The 18,356-nt window shown below is 46.4% G+C and overlaps 1 protein-coding gene across 3 annotated transcripts in view; it reads right to left on the bottom strand.

Moving 5' to 3' along the window:
* Positions 1–11,086, bottom strand: part of PCDH15 (protocadherin related 15) — a 692,202-nt gene extending 681,116 nt beyond the window's left edge. For 2 of the 3 annotated variants that reach the window (XM_039384768.1, XM_039384769.1), the window contains exon 1: positions 10,662–11,081. The gene's annotated coding sequence lies outside the window, so the exon portion shown is untranslated. Of the gene's footprint in view, positions 1–10,661 lie in introns of all 3 variants that reach the window. The other variant, XM_039384770.1, reaches the window with a different exon arrangement.
* Positions 11,087–18,356: the final 7,270 nt, after the last annotated feature.

Below are 18,356 nucleotides of genomic sequence, written 5' to 3'. Positions count from 1 at the left end.
CAGCACGCTAACAACAATTTCAGCCTGTCTGCTCGCAACATAACCTTACTGATGGATTTCATTATCCTTAATTTTCCATGTAATATTAAGCTGTAATTGATTTTGCTAAAAGATCATATATAGCAGTACAAGAACTGAAAACAAACGTTTGCTGACAAGATGGATCTACAGTCTTAACACTAAATTCTTCGTGTGTCATTTCTATCACTACACTTCATCCAAAAAAGTTTTCATTTCTTTCGCATTACCAATAAACGCCCATCTATTTAGAAGGGCCGGGAGCACAGGCACCCATTCACCTGTAGGTACCTGTGTTGGGAAACAGAAGATGGTGTCACATCAAAGCTCAAAAAGCTGAACTCCAGCAGACACTGTAGGGACACACATAATTGTAATGAATCAATCTCCAAAGATGTTGTCTTGTAAAGGCACTATTTTTCCAAGACTGCACAGTCCCACTTGCCACACTTCTTGATGAACCTCAGGTACTAACTGCTCTTGTCTCAGCAACTCTCTTCCAACAAGTGACCTCAGTTCTGTCCTTTCAAGAGGCTGGACAACTCCTAGACCATCCCAAGTATTTCACCAGCCCCAGTATGTTGTTACTGACACAGGCAGAGTCAGATTTGCGTACAGAGACAGGAGAAAGGTGTTAAATTAGATGTTATGAAGGAATCGTTCCCTGTGAGGGTGGGGAGGCCCTGGCACAGGTTGCCCAGAGAAGCTGTGGCTGCCCCTGGATCCCTGGAAGTGTCCAAGGCCAGGTTGGACGGGGCTTGGAGCAACCTGGGCTAGTGGGAGGTGTCCCTGCCCATGGCAGGGGGTAGGACTGCATGATCTTCAAGGTTCCTTCCAACCCAAACCATTCTGTGATTCAATGAACTGTAGCTATTGGTTTTAACTACAAATTAAAAACTTACTTCACTCTAAAATACAGAGATAGAAGTGTTCTACAGTAGTATTCCTATTAGTAAATGCAAAGTTAGAGTTAAAAGGAAATTTCCAGCCACATGATACTTTCCCCATCAGCTTTACATGCCCCCACCAAATCACCACTACCTCTCAGCACGTGGGGACTAATTCTGGCACAACCTATGTCAACCTCAATTTCATTCAGAATTATTTTCAAAGCAGAGAAAAGATCCAAGAATTGCCCTGAATCGATTCCTTTCTATTAAAAAAGCACCAACTTGTGATAGGTGTGTGTGGCCCAGAGGACTGACTTCATTTTGCAGTAGCCTTAACATTTTAGTTACCTGTTGTGCCACCAAAACAATTTGCTAATTTCTTCCACAGGAGTTATACAAGGATACCTTTAGAAAGAACTTGGAATTTCATGCCCTTGGCAACATCCTCCGTGGCTGACAGCCCAAGTCATAAACTTGTCACCATCCTGAGAATTGGTGGGAGGGCAAGAGGACATAACATCCATATCTCTGATGGATGGCTCCCTTTAGTTTGAGACTCCCTTAGTAGTTAGAAGATTTTCTTTTTGTAATCTGCCTTCAAAGATATTAGAATAGGAACATTATCAAAGACCTGAAGAGATATCATTGTACCCCCCCCAAAAAAGAGAGTTTGTAAGGGATTTCAATAATCCTCTGTCCTTTACCTTCAATGAGGCAAACACAGGCAGTATCTTCCACTGCTTCATTGCTGTTTGAAGTTAGGATCAGGAAGAAATAAAGCAAAAAGGGAAGCGGGTTGCAGTGCCAGTGGACAAAGCTTCCATCTATTATGAAATTCATGAGCAGCCTGACTCATCTATTCAGCAGTTTCAGTCCCACCAGCGTCCTTCAGACCACCTTCCTAGATGAAAAAAAGACCACAGTGGTAGCCCAGCTTTTCTGTCCCCCTTGTAGCTGCCATGTTGTGACACTTCCCTCATGCCCATAAACCTCTGGAGAAATCCAGGTGAACTGCTAAGGAAAGGACAACCACCACTCACCACCAGCCTTCCACCTCCCTCTACTCTGCTTCCCAAGTTGGCTGCCAGGCAGAAACACATCATCTTGTGACAGAGGCTGCTGGAGGATTCCTAGAGGCCACGCACTCCACTTCTGCTCAGACTATGTTTTCACATGCATAGGAGTTCACAGTATCTTATTCTCTGAAGTTTTTCAACGTACAAAGTGAGTCCTATGAGCTCAAGATCTGCCCTGTGGTTCGGCAGTCATTAATCCTATTTTATTGGAGTGTCCATCTTTAAAAAACAAAAATCACCATCTGAAAGTCATCAGGTGCATTTACCCAGATCTTACTCAGGTTTGTTTGTAAATAACCTTGTTTCACATTAAATATTAAAAGGTTTATTTTTTTTTATTCAAACTGCAAGTTTTTATTCAAACTGCATTCCAATGAAAGGCATTGCTCTCAGAAAACGAAAAAAAAATCTGAAAAAGTAGTAAAGGAATAAGATTATCTACTGCTCTATGATTGATTTTTGCACCTACAGGGGAAAAAGCCCTCCAACTTAAAAGTAAAATAGGCAAATACCAGAAAGTTCCTTGGCTATCAGAACTGCAGCAATTTCATTATTATGAACAAATCTCTGCTAGTGGACATAGGAGTAACAGAGTTCAGACTGTTCTTGAGAGATTTAAAGATTCTATTTGTGAATGTTAAATAACTTAAAGTTCCATAAGCTAAATGGATTCAGAAACCACTCGGTGCTTCTTCAAAATTAACTTCTAGTCACCCTTTTCTTTATCAGGACCTAAAGAAAAAAATGAATAAAAATTCAAAGGCAACACTATTTCTGCTTCAGGTTGTTCCTTTTTCCTTGTCATACACATGACACATAAATGTCAAGACCTAGTGCCATTAGTGTGTGTGTTTCATTTTTAGCTTCCATTCCTTTCAGATGCAAAAATAAAAATTAAATACACCATCTTCTAATGACTTTCATTGTGCTGCCTCACAAATACTTTCCTCAAACTTGCAACCTCTGCAGACAAAAGCAGAGAACAAAGACACAAAGTTATTTTGTGTTGTTGGACACACCACCAGAAATCAAAGGTTTCCAGGTTATTTCAAGCTTTAATATTGCCCAAAGGTAAAAACTGAAAGGAAAAAACGAAAAAGAAAGAAACTCTTCATAGTCCATAAATACATGTCTGTTCAGTGGAGATTCTTGGGAATAAGGGTCTGCCATAGCACTCAAAACCTCAAACACCTACATGGTAAATGAGTACATACCCATTTAAGCTTAGCTTTGGAACTTGGCTATTGCCAGGTGAAGCGTGGATTAGCACAGAACTGAGACACAGCAACTTTGCTGCCACTCAGGAAGAAACTGCTGGCCCAGCACTCACAAGGCCTTTCCCAACTTCAGCTGGAAAGCTCCCCAGCTCATCCCTGAGCTCCCATCGCTCACCTCTCCAAAGACCTGTTTCCCAGCCAGCCTTACTGCTACTGCACTCCAATAAAACTAGATCAGATAAGCTTAAACAGCTCTTCTGGAAGGCCAGAGCTCCAGTACCCAGAGGGATGGGTTCCAGAGCTGTCCCCGACAGACCCAGGAGTATCTATGAAATGCAGCACATCCATCACCATTCTCTGTTTAGAAAAGATTCTTTTTCTCCACAATCATAATAATATTCATCAGAAAGTCCTAGTTGGAAAAGACATCCAAGACTGGGTCCAGCCATTAACCCAGCACTGCCAAGTTCCCAAGTGCCACCTGCCCATTACTCTAAAATACATCCTTGAAATTTTATCATCTCTTGTGATGGGGGCAGGTAACTGGGTGTTGCTTGGTAAGTCTGCTTGACTAGGGAAATACCCCTACAAACAGGCAAAGTTAACACCAAGATCTGTAAGGAGAGAGCACAAAGCTGCTTATTATCATCCCTCTATTGCTGCTCATCAGCCAGCAACATTTGGAGCTGTTTCTCCAAGTAATATCCTTATTTTTAAACAGAACTGCTAGCTTTGATATAGGATTGTCCCCTCTCCCCACCCCCACCTCCCTCACCATTCCTATAACATGGATATCAGAGAAATCTGGAATCATACACTCACCTGGTGCCACGCAAGTGCTGTGAGATGGCACAGATCCAATGCTATCCCATAGGGGGTGTTCCCATGGGATGGCTCGTGAGACACCCAGAGCACCAGGTAACAGGAGTTATCTCCTCTTACCAAGAGCAACTGTGGAAGTGCCAAAAGGAAGACAGAAGCACTGTTTCTAAAGATGGGGGAGCAGGGGGGGAAATGTAGGCAAACAGAAAATTCTGCAATCAGCTATTCAAATTACACTCTGGGATTAATATTCATGTTTTTGTAAAAAGCACCACACATAATGCAACAACAGAGCAATAACAGACTGCAGTTGTATATCTCATCCAAAGGAATAAATCACCAACACTCTCCAATGGCTGTACGCTGAACCACAATGTGAATGGAAACCAAGAAGGAGTATTTTATCTGTTTAAAATATGTGAGCAGGAACCCCGTGAATTAAGTAAACGCAGCAATAACAACCTGGCTTTGCAGGAAGGTTCCCCAGTTACCACAACAATAACAAGTCTGTAATATAGACATATCAATAACCCTGGTCACACAGCCCTCTCAGATCCTGAAGCACTGCTGTTTACACATTCAGTCTTATAACCTGGGTACTAAGTCAGTTAGTACAGAATTATTTGGCTTGGTTTTAAGTAGAAATGTGTGTTAATGTTTATTTCTGGAAAAACAAAGCTATTTTAGCCACAAAATCTTATCCAAATCTGATTGCCTAACTACCAAAGCAGTAAATAAAAGCACTGATGAAAGTAGTAGGCTGTGTGTTTCACTAATTAAATCACTTCAGCAAAAGCAGCATTTCAGTGCTTAAACATGATCTTCACCTTAGAAAGGACTCGCTACAGTTTTACTAAGATGGCTCCTCAAACTGCTTTATCAGGAGTATTTTTCTCCTTATGTGCTTCCCAAACTCCTTCCATAAATCTTTCCACCTGTTTTTATCAGTCAGATTTGTCTTTTTACCTCAGTTTCTTCTCTCGATACCTCGAACGGTTTGTTCAGGTTAGAAAATGAAACGTATGAACTAAATAAAAAAATAAGCTAGTACTTCAGAGACAGAAAACAACCACAGCCTTTGTGGCTCTTCACTTTGAACCTCCCTCTGCTCTTTTCCTTTGCCCTTCAGACTGCACTGATTCAGGGAATTTATCTGAACCAACACTCTGTCTTTCCATGTTGCAGGGCATTCTCTTAATGACAGACAAAATCAGCTGGAGAAAGACAGCAGTCCATGGCCCTTCCTCAGGCAAGCATCCGCTACAGGCAAGGTTTGTTTGTTTGAAGTTACAAGGAAAATTAGGAAAAAGCCTAGGACTCCTCTGTTCACCTTCAAGCTAAGATTACAATCTGGATGGCACCAATGTAAATTCCTATTGGAGCGTTATTTCAGAGCAGTTATTCCCCATATGAGCCAGCACAGCCCAGGTAAGGGTTTTATACACAGGGTAAGCACCTGGCTGGCACCTGGCCCATCCCAGCTCTGTGCTGTCACCACAGCTGCAGCATCCTAATTGAGACACACCGCTCCTCTGCTTGGCCAGGAATTGCTCATCAACCCCCCTCAAAGACTTCCCCAGCAGACAGAAAGTTCCTCCAAGAAAGCCAAAACAACAAACAAACAAAACCAATCCACCCCTTCGTCTGCCTTTCCAGTACAGGCAGAGAGCAGAGGAGCTGGTGCCCTTGCTCATCCCCCCTTCCCAGTGGTGGGGTTTGCTGCATCCTGGCACCTCCAAGGAAGCTCATTAACATTTTGTGGCTGCCCCATCCCTGGAAGTGTCCAAGGCCAGGTTGGACGGGGCTTGGAGCAACCTGGGATAGTGGAAAGTGTCCCTACCTATGGCAGGGGGTGGAACAAGATGAGCTTTAAGGTCCCTTCCAACCCAAACCATTCTGGAATTCAACGATTAGCCAAGTATTCAGGGCAATCACGCTGACAAGGTCGAATCTCTGATGACAGGGGAATCCACAGGGGTCAAAGACAGATACAGCCACTCCACAGCTGTAGGTCACCCTTCTCTCCAGTGGCTTTTCCCTTCTCAGGTGAATCCAGGAAGAATACCCTTCTCTCTCCCACACCCAAAGCTGTGCATTTTGGGCATAAAAAGCTCAGATAGGTAGATTTATATACACAGACAGTACTGTAAATCACTTTAGCTCTTACTCAGAGGTTTATCACCACAATTAAAAGTACTTGTTCTACTATCTTCTGTGCTACAGCTTGAAAAAAAAATTCAGCCAGGTATGCAGTCACCAAAGAACAGCATGTCATCCTAACAGCAAGGAAACACACAGAGCCACTGCCAACAGGATTATACGGACTGCCTGAACTGCCAAAAGACAAACCACTTCCAATTGCTGCTGAGTTAGTACTTATTGTGAAGTCTCTTATAATAAATCACCTAAGCATGCAAAGTTGCAGGAGGATCTCCTCTCTCAGAAGCCTGCTCTGTTGTGCTCTTACAAGCTTTTTAGGCACTCAATGTCTCTTTCCCCAAAAGATTTCACATCAATAAATGCATCAAATAGAATACTCTAGTAGCAGCAAAATGAATATATACCTGCAAGGCACTTTTTTTCCCCTTCATCAATCAGTTGATTAGTTATTTTTAATTAAAACAGCAAGCTCTGATTGCAGGATTTTAAGTAATAATCCTTGCCACTTTAACTACTGTTTTCTGTGATTCAGATACTGAATTCATAAACTATTAATAGGATAGAACCATCAAACCTGGCTTTAATTCTCAAGCAGCCTTTTGGCTAGATCCAGATCTCAAGCTCCAACTACTCTGTTACCCATCTGCATGTTTTGAGTACCAAGAAGCACATATTACCTGGCTAATAGTTCAGTTTTCATCTGTGCACTTTAAGTTTAGGAGAAAAATAGCTGGTTCACACACACAAAAAAAAACAATGCTTCATTTTGCTAGAGGTCTGTTAAATTTACTTCAAGCTTGGATGAAGATCCAAAAACAACCTTCATGGAGTGAAAAGGTTGGGTTTGGTATCAGACTTACTGTTACAACTGCACTCAGACCAAAATTTACTTTCCTCTTTTCAGATTTTGCTGCTTGGCTGGACAGAGGCCCTGATGCAAACATAAAAACAAAACAAAAAGGAAAGCTAACATTCACCCTGTTTTCCTGTATAAGAGCATTTTATCTAAGGCATAATCGCTTCCAGAAGTTCATTAAAGCCAGGAATGGAAAAGTGCAAAGCTAGTGGTTTTATTTCCTTTACCTGTTTGCTAACCACAAGCAGAGTTTTAACAACTTATGTCCCACGTGTAAAGCTTAAATGACTTAAATCACAGATTCAGGGGTAAATCTCCATGCATATGTGGCTACTAAGGCATGGGAAGGAGGAAAGGAGAAGTAAGTGAGAGACACCTGAAGGATTGTACTTTTTAAGGATGTATTCCACCGAGTAAAGACGTAGTTCCTGAAGTGTACAGGTGCCAGTAACAATACATAAGGAACTTACGGAAGTTTATTTTGTAAACAGAGGAAAAAGAACTTAAGCCAAATTCTAACTTCTGTCTGATATCCATGCTCTTATATCATATGCAAAGCTTCACTCCACAGCACTGTTCCCATGTCCCTATCCAGCACTGCAGTGTAGCTGTCCCAAACAGACACCAAGCTATCCTATCAAGTAGTAAATACATGCACAGCATGGATACACAGTGCAGCAACTCAACAGACTTCGTGCTTCAGACTTCCATTAGGGCATAGAAAATCAGAGCCTAGAGACCAGATCTGACAAACACACATGCACAAAAATGATGCTTCATTTGGTGGACAGGGGAAGAATGAACAATAACTATAGTCCCACAAAGCTGACTGAACCTCATCATCTGCGAAGTGCACACTGAATCAGTACTTACCTGTCAGATGATTAGCAGATTGCTCTAATAACCGTTCCCATTTTGCCAACGGAATTAGATACTCTTACACTTTCCCGAATGTGAGCACATACTGTCATTTGGAAGTTATAGGCAAAGCAGGATGTGAAAAGCTGCACTATGAAACTTTGAACAAAAACATAAGCAAGCCTGATCTAAGTGTCCCTTTACCGGTCTATGGTCATTCTCTTGAAAATCAAGCACGTGTCACCTACAGTCACTGTGCCTTCCAGAGGGTGGCATAAGGGGGCCTGCCAGATCCACAGCAGCTGAAGCAAGAGGGGAGAGCCAGTTGTCCCCGACTTGGGAGTAACCTGCCTTAAATTTTGCAAAGCTTTGGCACACCAAAATGTTTAAAGTAGGGTGGATTCCCACCCCGTTGCTGTCCATGCCGGGTTCCGCGTGTGACAAGGTTGTCACTTGTGCTGCAGTGCCAACACACTCCCACTGCTGCTTCGGGAGCCTGAGCACCTCATGCACATTCCCTGATTGACCGGCCATGCAGATCGGGCTTTGCTGGGAAGCAGGAGGAGATCGCATCTTCCAGGGAGAACTGAATTTGAAAGAGTTACACAGCAAGAACAGTTTGCGTTCATTCCCAGCTTGCTACGTGGGATCTTGAGAACATTTGCTTTACCACTTCGACTATACAGTCTGATTTTATTTTTAAATCTCTCTTTTTCCCCAGTTTCCACTCATCAGAAAGCAAAACTGTTCTCAGTCGAAGTGAGAAACGTATTTGCTTAAAACGCAGACACCCCAAAGAGCCGTTTGAGAATTTTACATGTCACGAAACCTCCTCCCGTCGGGGGGTGGGTGGGAACAGACAAGGAAAATCTTTCCACCTTAACTTTTCACGATGGGATGTGGGAGCAACCTGCCTTGCAAACACTGGGGCTTTCCCCCCCACCTCGGCGGAGTCCAAATGAGTCCATGGGAATTGATTTGCATCCAACAGCCCCTTCCACTACCACGCCCCTCCCTCTAAATTAACATCCACGCAGTCGTCATTAACGGCCACTGCTGGAACACGTCAGGGGCTGGAAAGCCGGCGTCTGCCTCTCCCGGCATGTGCCCCCAGATGACACCACCACCCACACGTCTGTCTTGCTCTTCCCCAGGTAATCTCACAGTGCTCAGGCTCCAGCCCCCAAAGCTACCTCACCGTTCATTTCTCAAGTTAGCACAACATTTCAAACCCAGAGCTCGGCTCGGTCACAGGGATACATAAAATCACTGGGGTGTGTAAAAGGCAGGCAGCAGAGTCACATCACCAACCACGAGTCGGGGGACCGGGGTCACCCTGCTGACTCCCGCTGTAATCCCACTCGCAAAGCGTTCACGGGGCTTTCCGAGCCCGAGAAGGTGTCTCCCCGCAGCTTTGCAGTTACAAGGCAAGGAGCTTCCAGTCTCCCCTTCGCAGGACTCCCCGATGCCTGACAGGCTGAGGCACTCGAAAAAAGACAGCAGGGAAGGCACCCAGCATCACGCCGCTTTCCCCAAATGAGCTCGGAAATGAGATGTAACAGCAGCCTCTCCCGCGCCAAGTATTACAAGAGCGGAATACTAAGGGGTTCCTTTATTTTATCCATTACCATATGCAGATATTAAAGTCTAAACACTGCATTTGTACACTAGCCCTTGCAAATCAACCCTACATGTCAAAGCGGCACGACAACAGTTGAGGTCACAGTCTCTCCTCTGCCTGGCGGCAGGGACCGATGGGGAAGGAGAGGAGGAGATAGGTGTTCGTCCTCGCTGGAGGAGGCTCTCCCAGCTCCGGCCGCCGAGCCCTGCCCCAGCAGGGTGGGAGCCTCCGGGCTGAGGCATCCCGAAGAGCCGCGGCAGCGCAGTCCGGCCCCCCCACACCCCGCCAGCGATCCCACCTGCGCATCCCTCCCTCCCCGCCGACTTACCCCCTTCCACCGGGAAACTTTCGGGACGGGGCCGGGCGCGGGGGCCGCCGCCCTCTCGCAGCGAGGCCCGCGGGGGCGGCCCCGGTGCCGCCGGGTCCGTGCGGGAGCGGGGGCAGCGCCCGCGCCGCTCCGCCCGCCGGGGCAGCGCCGGCTGCGGCGGTGGCTGCGCGGGGGCGGGGGGACCTGGCGGGGAGCGGCGGCGCTGCCCCCCCGGCCGAGCTCACCCCGCGGAGCTCAGCTCACCCCGCGGAGCTCACCCCGCGCTGCCGCGGCTCCGGCGCGGGGGGCGCAGGCAGAGCGGAGCTGCGCTGCGGCGGAGCGGCTGCTCGCGGCCGCCTCCCCGCATAGGCAAACGGAAAAAAAAAAAAGGGAGGGAGGGAGGGGTGAGGAATGAGGTTGGGGGGCGGGAGGGGGGGGGGGGGCAGGAAAGAAGACGGCAAGCATTTGCGAGGGCTCCGGGCATCCCTGCCTCGGCAGCCGGTCCTCCGCCCCCCGCTCCTGCGGGATGGAGCGGCCAACTCCCTCGCAGCCTCACCGCCCGCCTTGTTGCCCCGGCCGCGAGCACACCCAGGGCAGGACTAGCACGGCAGACAGGGCAGGGGCTCGGGCCGCGCTCCTCCGCTCCAGCCCTCCCGACACGGCGCGCCGGCAGCGCTGCGCTCCCACCCCGCGCCCCCCGCCCTGCCCGAGCGGGAGATGCTCCGCGGCGCCAGGGAAGGAGCCTCCGACAAACCCCCTCCCGGCACTTACTGATCCCAATTCCGGACCGACGCGCACCGGCCGCCGAGTCTGTGCGTTTGCTGGTGATGCCTTACCCCCAGTTGCCACCTGTAGGCCTTTTTCCAGGGAGGATCAATGTCTCGGCTACCATCCGTCAGAATTCGGCGTGCAAAGTTTCAGGCGGGGACTCAGCACCGCGGGACCTGTTGTCTGTCCGGGGTGCGCGGCGGGTCAGCCTCACCACGGGCTCCCGCTCCTCCTCGGGACCGTCCCACATAAACCTGTGCCGAATTGCACCTGCTGCAGGAACACAGGAGGCCCTGAAGGGGCAAACCCCCGGGTGTTACCTTAAAGCAACATATACCTTCATTTCTTAGCAAACAAGCTCCACGTTGATTCAGCCTTTCATTACCCATGCAAGGGGAAAACACCTCGCAGGTGAGCGGCAGCTAAACCACTGCTGGTTTCAAACGCAAATGTTCACTTTTTCGCCCTATCCGTTCTACTCATCTCCGAGATGGGACTGGACAGGCACTTCTGGGCCCCCTCACTTCTGGAAGAGAGCTTTCCCAAGCCAAGTGAGTACAAAACCCGAGTTTGCCTCTTTAATCACGCCAAACTCCCCTCCCCTCTTGCAATCAAACCCTTTATTGGGTTCACCTGTGCTCCTCCCTCAAACTTCTGCGGGCAACTCCATCTGCAAAACCACCAACACCTGTCTGTGAAACCTTTTATAAAGGAAAATAATCACTCCTGACCTTTCCAGTTAAGATGACCGTGTAAATTTTGAGTGTTTCAATATCATCTCAGATCCAAACGGCAAAGTAGATTTATGCATCACAAATTTTCTGCACAGAAGCTGAATAAAACCTGAGCTTCCCCAGTATTTTCAGAGGAGCCTGTTAGTTCCTTTGGAATCCTGATAGCCAACCCTAGCCTTCAGAAGGACTCAGACTATATTTCTAGAGTACCGAGGAGCTCCGACACTGCATATTAGAAGAGGAGCGCAGAGTTTAATCCGAGGCAAGCAGGATGCCGCCAGCTATTTTATATTTAGGTGCTTCTCCCCTTGACGGCGCCACGTAGCAGCACCCACCCCTCGGAGCCTCTCACTCCGCTGGGCTCGCTGCCCCCAAACTGGGGCCAGGAGCCGCTCGGGCGAATGACTTTGCTCCTTCCCGCACCTGCTCCCGCGCGGGGCTGCGGCTCCCCCAGCTCGGGCGGCCTCGCTGTTAAAGGTGCCCTGACCCTCCGCGGGGACCCCCATCCCATCCCGTGCCATCCCTCTTCGCCGCTCACCTCAGCCCGCCGCCGCCACTCCCTCTGCTTTTCCCCCGCGGTGCGGAGCCGAGGCGCGGGGCTGCCAAACGCGGGCGGAGTGTGCCCCCGCCTCGGCTCGGAGGGACGGCGAACTGCAGCCGCGGCACCCCCGGGCCCCGGCAGTGCAGGCAGCCCCGAGACTGGGCACACCTGCGCCTCGCTGGGGGAAAAAAAAAAAAAAAATTAAAGCGTAAACTTCCCCGAAACCCAGAGGAATAGCGGTGAGCTGGCACCGGTGTGAACTCTGACAGCAGGATTCCGTTCAGGGATGCTGGCTCGGGTTTGGAAGTTAACAGGAGTGATTTCCATGAAGTAAAAAATGAATATTAATTACAGCAGCTGAAGAGGGAAGGTAATGTGTCCTGGTTCTGGCAAAGAGCCAGCTCATTGGCAAAAGTGTTGTTTAGGATTCCACCAGTTGTCCTTGTACATTTGTTTTTACAAACAAGGGATATTTGTAAAGAGCTTTGTGCACTTCAATAAAGGCCCACAAGCTTTCTTGTACTAGTTTATTTGCTTTAAATATGAGTATTTCCTGAATATGTGAGCTTTGCAGGCTTACACTGAAGAATTTCGGTGCACTATCAGAATAAAAATCTCAAACAGGCAGGATCAGCAGCCAGTGGAATCAGGGACTCAGCCACTATTCATTTTTTTCCTCAATATTTATGATTAACACCACACACAGAGTGAAATTTCTCCTCTGTTTGCCCCCAAAACTTATTAGCTTAAGCCCATGGCCAACGTGGTAGGCCATGCCGGGTTCCTCCACTCGGTATGGCATGCAAAGAACAATTATTTAACAATAGAATCCCAAGAAGACTGGGGTTGGCTGGAGACCCCAGCAACCCCACTGCTGCTTCTGTTCCCACCACAGCTGCTCACATGGAAACATGAGCAGAGCTCAGAAAATGAGTTCTGTCCTGTTGGCGGGTCCTGCCTCCAGAGAAGTTCCCCAAGCCGCATGTTTCTACTCTTTATCCTTGCATCAACTTTGTTTGACCCAGTTCAACTCATTAAATCAGCAGAAAACTAACCTGGCAGCAAAAAGCCGAGTTTCCTTTGTCTTTAACAAGCCAAGTGGGATCACTGGGAATCGGATAAGCAGCAAAGCCATTGCTGAGCAGGTCTGGACTGAGCAGATCATCCAAGTGGTGCAGGACCATCCTCTTCAGCTGCCAGTTGTTGTTATGTTTGCTCAGCCACTCTGTGACCCTTTCTTCCCAGTTTCACCTGTGTAAATCCAGATTAAATCCCCCCCACTGCAGCTGAGTCCAAGATTTCGTCCTTCACACTCTCTGAAGTCAAAAGCAAAACTCATATTGATTTAGATGGAGCCTTCTTATGTTCCTCTTCCCTACCAAAGTGATAAGAGCACGAATTTTAACCCTTATGGTACCCTGGTGCTTTACAGGAATCCTAGAAATATTTAAATGGCAATGTGCACTACGGAAATCAGCTCATAGTTCATGCCACAGGATCATCTGTAGGCACACAGGTGAATGAAAACCTGTGTCATGACTTGAATTCTTTCCTCTCATACTTCCCTCCCCCTTAAACATCCAAGTTCTTCAAATTAACTGCTGCAGGAAGAAAAGGAAGCCTAAGGAGGTTAAGTGTGAGGGAAATGCTGATCAGCACCTGAGCTGTTGCACTAGCCAGGTATTTCTCCATATCATTATTAGATGAGTCACAGAGATTTTACCAGAGAACCTTGTTTGCTTATACAGAAGACCTACAGATTTGAGAGCTCAGGAGCTTTTGTGCTAATGCAGAACTCAGTAGCATTTGTCATAGTGCACAATCTTGTTTGAAAAGTAACTCTTTTAATTAGAGAAAGATTTAATTTCTACTTCGAAATTTGGTGGACGATTTTAATAAGAGAGGAGGAATTACAAGCTAAAGTGTCAAGACCTCATTAATCAAATATTTGCATGTGCTTACATATAATTTAAACAACTCTGCCATTTATTTAATCTTAAAATTCAGAGTGAAAGAGCAGATTTGCCACTGTTTGTTTAGATATGGCTACATTCACTAAGCTCATGCCTGAAGCCTCTACTTAATCTGTTTTACTACTCGAAATAATTGCAAACAGGGCAATACCTTCTATTACATCCCTGCCTTCTCTTCTCTTTAAAAGAACAGTTAATCACATGAAGAATGTTCAGAGGCATTTGCAAAGTTCTGATTTTTTTTTCAATGGCCAGCTGTACTGAGAATTTGTTCAAGGATCAATGTGCATTTTATATGAATACAATTAAAGTTGTGAATATAATTCCCCGAAGCCCAAATTAAGTTCTCCTAATCCATCATCTCCTGTAACTATTGAAATGAATGGAAATTCTGTTATTGATTTCAGGGAAAGCAGGTGCAGCTCCTTTATGTGCTAGTTCATCTCAAACTATCTGTACATATATGTGTGTGATGTGTATACCAGATATATCTACAGGAATACTGTATCCTCTATACCAACCAAAATCTGCTACACATAGAAAAAGTATTAATTTCATGTGATATTGGGGGAAATTTTAGCCAGGAACGTCTCACAGACATTAATTAATTTATATTACTGCAAGATGCACTGTGTCCACAACAGAGTCACGAAGACAAAAAAGCCCAAACAAGCCATGCCAGAGGCCATGCTGCAAATCTTTGCAGAGGAAAGGCTGGCACCCAGAACCTGCTGTCCTCCCCATGCCCAGAGAGCCAGTCCACTCCTCCTTAATTCCAGAAACGCTGAGTGACCACTCTGCCCATCGATTGCCTTTGTGGATGTGAGTGCTCAGCACTTCTCCATATCAGGCCTGGAGGGTCCCGGGGATGAGACAAACAGAGAGTAGCCACTAAATCTGTTTTGGTTGAAGTGGCTTGCTCAGCAACACACACTGAGACTGCAGCAGAAATGAGGATAAAGGAGAATTCTTCTCATTCACCTGCCTCCATCACAGGTGATCCTTTCTATTTAAGCAATTCCCTCCATCGCTCTCTTCTCTGTGCACCTTCAGGTTTCTACACATGAACAGGGAATCTTCCTGACGCACACACGGATATACCAAGATACTAATATGTGAGAGAGCTGGCAGGAGCATTGAGTGCTGTAGGTAAAGATGATATTGTAGTTTCAGGACCATTTGGATTGAAAAAGCCCTCTGAGATCCTCAAGTCCAACTGTTCCCCCAGCACTGCTGCCAAGTCCATCAACCCATTCAGTGTCACTCCTACACGCTTTTTGGACACTCCAGGAAGGGTGACTCCACCATCCCCTGGGCAGCCCCTGCCAAGGCCTGACCATCCTTTCCAGCAACAAATTCCTCCTCATGCCCCACCTGGGCCTCCCTTGGCATAGCTGGAGGCCGTTCCCTCTCCTCCTGTCCCTTGTTCCCTGGCAGCAGAGCCCGACCCCCCCCGGCTCCCCCCTCCTGTCAGGGACTTGCAGAGCCAGAAGGTCCCCCCTGAGCCTCCTTTTCTCCAGGCTGAGCCCCCCCAGCTCCCTCAGCCCCTCCTGCTGCTCCAGCCCCTTCCCCAGCTCCGTTCCCTTCCCTGCACACGCTCCAGCCCCTCCGGGTCTCTCCTGTTGAGAGCCCAGGACTGGGCCCAGCCCTCGAGGTCCCTCAGCAGTGCACAGAGATGTTGAAAGGTGACACCAACGACTGGCTTTTCATAACTTTTGAATGCCTGACACTGCAACTGAAGCAGCTCTTAACCAAAGCAAACTGGTGTACAGAGGAGAGGGCTGCTGTTTTCCATGTCTTTTCTTCAAGTGAGAACAAGGGGGTAGAGGAATCCCAACAGTTCCCAGTCACCTGTTGCCAGCTGTGTATGACACCACACAACAAGAGCAGCTACATCGCCTGCCAAAGAGAGGGGATGTTTTTCTTAACTGGGAAGTGGGATATTGAGGTTATTTGTTTGTTCAATCACCAACAGGTAAGACAACATTGCATTACAAGTCCAGTCTACCCAAGTCTCTTCTCTCTGTTCCTTGAGGAGACTGTGTCCCTGCCAGTGCAACGTGCCATTATTCTAGTGGCACAGCGTGCCAGGTTACACTGTTTATGTTTTGACAAACTGCCAGCATTTTGCTAAGAAATCAAGTACAAAACCCAGGAAATTACCAAGTTTACATCTCAGCCAAAACTGAAAAGAATTTCATAAAGTAATAAATGCTTTTCTCTGAGGCTGAAGGTTTTCTTCCCTGGCAAGTTCCAAAGACTCATGGAAAACAACATAAGTGCTTCAGCCTCTGAAAAAACATTGTATGAGTCTCTTACAAGGGTGTATTCTAATAATCTGAAATAAATATGCTGTGCTCAGAAAGCATCATAGCCAGAAAATAAGACTGGATAATAAATAAATAATAAAGCCTTTTGTACAGGGAAAACCAGATTTTTAACAAGCAAGCATTCTTACACTTTTCCAGACTGGGATACTGCACAGAGGGAGGTTTTGGGAAGGTCATCTTGTATGGGATGCACTTCACTTGGAGCTTCTGATCCCTCTCCCTGGAAAAGGGCTGAATTACATCAGTGACCATTACTCTCCTACTTCTCTACAGAGCCTGGGGACAGCTGTCAAAATCAGGTGTGCTTTTTGGGGAGCTGACACTAACAAGGTTTCTATTTGCACACTGGGGAAATACTGAAGTCAAGACTTGGATATCTGAGACTCGTACTAAAACTAATAACAACCAAGAATAATTAGCAGCTTCCAGAACACACTCAGCAGTTTTTTTATGGCTTAGTTGTGAACACATCCATCAAGAATGATTATACCTCACCAGTAACTAAATTACCAAGTTAAAACACAAATGCAGGAGGTGTACAATAACAACAACTAAACTGCCTCTATATTCTCCAAAGCCAATAAAAGTTTTGTCATTGCGTCATTTCATTATCAGTTGGGAAATCTTCTGTATCTGTGGTTTATAAACACCTTTGAATAGCTTTTTAAATTATCTACTTGCAAATAAAATATAAGAACTTGGAAAAATACTATAGAATCATAGAATATTCTGAGTTGGAAGGGACCCAGAGGGATCATCAAGTCCAATCCTTAAGTGATTAAAACCCACAACCTTGGTGTCACTAGCACCGTGCTCTATTAGCCCTTGTTTATTTAATATTGTGAAATTTGTATTCAGTATCTTAAAACAATGCCTAGAAACACTCATGTTCACCTGCTGAGTTCACGATTTCCCTGCCCATGGCAGGGGGTTGGAACTAGATGATTTTTAAGGTCTCTTTAAACTGAAGCCATTCTGTGATTATTTAATTATTTAATTGTCTACTCCGTTCTACCGAAGCTTCTGGAAAGCCCAGAGACACACAGCTCATTTTCACCCTCCAGACCTGCTGACAGAGGGACGAACAGGTTCTGAGTGCTCACACTCTGAATGTGGCACCTTCTACATGCTGCCCATCGGAGTGGGTCTTGCAGGTCACTTGGAGAAGTGTGTCTCAATATTGTATTTCAGCATGTTGACCCTCACCTCCCTTCGAGGTTGCTCTTACGTTTCAGAGTGGTTTTAAAATATTCCAGGATTATTTACAGGAAATGTAAATTTTTCTCTTCCTCTTTTCAGAGGCCCTTTTTACACACCCGTTTGGTGTTTGACCTTTGCAGCTCCCTGCATATGGTGTATCTAGACTTGCTGTCTCGTTAAATGTTCCACACACTACTTTTTACAAAATAGGTTGAATGTTATATTTTTCCTGTCTTCTGTGACAGGCTGCTAGGGAGTGCCTGGAATTTTCTGTGCCTTCAGTGGCTGGAAAAGACACATTTAGTTTCCACTGCCTGAGGCATAGGGACCGACCCCTTGAGTTAAGCAGATGGGAAAGGAACAGACCTGGGAGGAAACACAAGCATAGCCACAGCTGAAATTTGAACATAAGCATTTTCATATTTCTTTTGATTTCTCTGCTAGGAAGCCCAAAAGGAGGTAGATTGAGGCTGGAGAAGGAACCTGTGTGCCTCTCTCCCCCACCTTTAAATGCAGCACAAGTTCTCTGGGCCGTGACAGACCAGCAATAATTGATGCAGAATTTAAAATGCATGTTTGCACTTACTCAATGAATTTACGTCAGTGTAACCCAAATATCATTCCTTCTTGTAATCACAAGAATACATCCTGACCTATACAAACTGGAAATAAAGAGTTTAGCTCATTAGAATCGTAGAATGGTAGGGACTGGAAAGATTCCAGTCCTCCTGCCACGGACAGGGACACCTTCCACTAGCCCAGGTTGCTCCAAGGCCCACCCAGCCTTGGACACTTCCAGGGATGGGGCAGTCACAGCTTCTCTGGGCAACCTGTTCCAAATCTCGTGATATTTTCATGTCTGAATATTAAGCTATAAAGGAATCACATTGGTTTGCAATCTTTATATTGGTATGGTTCAGTGCTGGACTTTTACACAGAAGGGTTGACCTCGCTGTTGCCCATTTCCATATGAAGCCATTTGTAT

Source organism: Pipra filicauda, unplaced genomic scaffold, assembly GCF_003945595.2.
Source record: "Pipra filicauda isolate LSUMZ 115617 unplaced genomic scaffold, ASM394559v2 scaffold371_size1224239_pilon, whole genome shotgun sequence".
NCBI lineage: Eukaryota > Metazoa > Chordata > Aves > Passeriformes > Pipridae > Pipra > Pipra filicauda.
Note: the sequence above shows the minus strand (reverse complement) of the source record. Positions and strands in the feature narration are given on the sequence as shown.